This window comes from Belonocnema kinseyi, chromosome 1, assembly GCF_010883055.1.
Source record: "Belonocnema kinseyi isolate 2016_QV_RU_SX_M_011 chromosome 1, B_treatae_v1, whole genome shotgun sequence".
Lineage (NCBI taxonomy): Eukaryota > Metazoa > Arthropoda > Insecta > Hymenoptera > Cynipidae > Belonocnema > Belonocnema kinseyi.
In genome coordinates, this window is record NC_046657.1 from 138,769,877 (window position 1) to 138,772,361 (window position 2,485).

Genomic DNA, 2,485 nt, shown 5'->3' on the forward strand with positions numbered 1-2,485 from the left:
GCTTGTCCACGAGGGGGGCCGAGGGGGTCGGCCTAGAATCCACGTGGACAGACATTTCCCTAAATCTGTGGAAAATATACTGGAATGAGACAAGGTATACTCTAGGTATACTCGAACTTTTATATTGTGCTCGCGCACAACATAATTTTTATTTTTATTTTAATTATAATTTTCTTCACGACTTTTTCTTTGAAATTCAAATCATGTCTAAATTCACGTTCCTATGCTAATCCGAATTTTTTCAGCCAATTCATCGCTTCTTTTGGACTTCTTGTAGTCCGGGAGCTCGCGACAATTCTATGTACGTCATTTTAGTACTCTCTAAAAAAATTTTGTTGTTTCTTAATCCATTACGAAGGAAGAGGTTTGAGTAAGTTTAGAGGATTGCCTTCCTCACATACTAAAAGATGAGTCTGCCTCGTACCCTTTAAAATTATCGCGATATTTTTGGGATGCCAGTGTGCTTCATTTCTAACTTGTCGGTATAAAACGTTGTCGCGTGATTATTTTATATGTGTATGTTTGGACCTTTTGTCCTTTAATATATTGAAATGCAGGGTATCCTTCTACTACAATAACCTGATTTAAAAGTTACGGAGTTTTTATTTAGGGAGAGTAGTGCTCTGGAACACCAGAAGTATGCTCTACCGGAATTACACAACTTTGCCTCGCCTAACGTGAAATTAATTTTGATTTTAGTTTAGGCTCTTTGCCCAGACAGCAAGGAGGACTTCCCAGTGGGCACAAAGTTTGGTGACGTCTTTAAGACATCGTTACATCTTTACAACAACTTTATGACATCCTATGTCTCTGTCGTTAAGGTGTCTTTACGATATCGTGAATAAGTCGTATGATCTGACGATGTCTTTACGATATCGCAAAGACACTGAAACGACATAAGCATAGGATGTCGTAAAGTTGTCGTAAAGATGTCGCAACGATGTCGTAAAGACGTTGCCAAATTTTGTGCCCACTGGGTTATTCTCCTTGTAATTCAATACGATTTGCCTGCTCCATTTTTTATTTTTATTTGCTTACTTTTAAACTTGACGTTGATCTTCTTTCTTGATTGGGACCGCTTGATTCTTGGTTGGTAGTCGGAAGTCGGTGAAGTTCCTAAATACTGACCGGATTTTGGCGTTGACTGACAACGTGTCGTCAGTTTTCCCAGTTTTGTCATGCAGATGCGTTTTCTGCCTGATTGTGGGCCTCATTCTGTTTTTTGGTTGGATTTACGTTGTATAGCACCTACTTGATTCAGTGACTAGTTTTACTAATTCAAGTTATTTTGGCTTGTTTTTTATGGGTCTCTCCTGAGATGAGATCCAGAGTTCGTTCTGAGTTCCGCAGAACTCCAATTGTTTTTAATTTAGTATAATTAAAAATAAAATTGATAGAAATTAAAAAATGGTACGTTTTCGAAGAAAGTGTCTTTTTGATTCCTTATTTCTTGAATATATTGTTTTACACTATCCTGGCAGGATCGCTAAATTAGGTTAGGCCGAATAAATGAGTTTATAGATTTTTAAAAAGAGTCGAGTTACCAAATGATACTCTACTAATCATTATTCAACGTATGTATAATTAGATTACAAGATTAGGAAGAACTGGCTTGCGCTGGGCCAAAGCGCTACATATATAGCACAAATTAGTAGTGGGAGAAGTCCAACCGGTCAACCATTACAATATGATTGGAACCCGAAATCTATCTTTTCATCAAAATGAATCATCGTGAAAGCAGTAAATCTATTAATGTAAAAATGTCATAAAATAACGATTTTAGTATTCAGTTTGCATTCTTTATGCGATGAAAAACCAGAATATGTAAAACCCTGCACTTAGGTATAGATATAGATTTGAAAATTGGGTTATGCTTTTCGAATTATTAAAACATATTTTTAAACAATTAAATCGTTATAAACTATTCGAAAGTCAATACAAACAAATTTATAAGCCCGAAAATATTTTCAAGGACATTAGTACATACTTCAATAAAATACCACCAGGAGCTTTTTCAATTAGCGCAAAAAATCATTATTGAAACAAATACAATGTTTATAAACTTATTTTCATTTTTGGATTGTTTAATATGCAATAATGTATAGTAACACTAAATTAAGATAATACTACTGTTAACTTTAACCAACTACTCATAGTGAAAAATTAATCAATTAAGCATTATTTTGATCCCCTTCATTATTTATAGTATTTATAATTAGTTTAAACAAAAAGTGTATAACAATTTTTAAGTAAAAAGAACCAGATAACGTTCCTCGAATGTTATCTAATGAAAATAAATTTTTCGAAATGAAAGAATTTCAATTCAATGATTCTTTTTATTCCCCCAATTGTTTATAATATTTAAAATTATATTTTAAATTATACAAAAACTTAAATAAAAGTTCTACAACGTTTTGAAGAGCTTGGTTCGACACTAGAACCTACTAAATGTAATGGACAACGACGTGATAAAATATGTCAAATC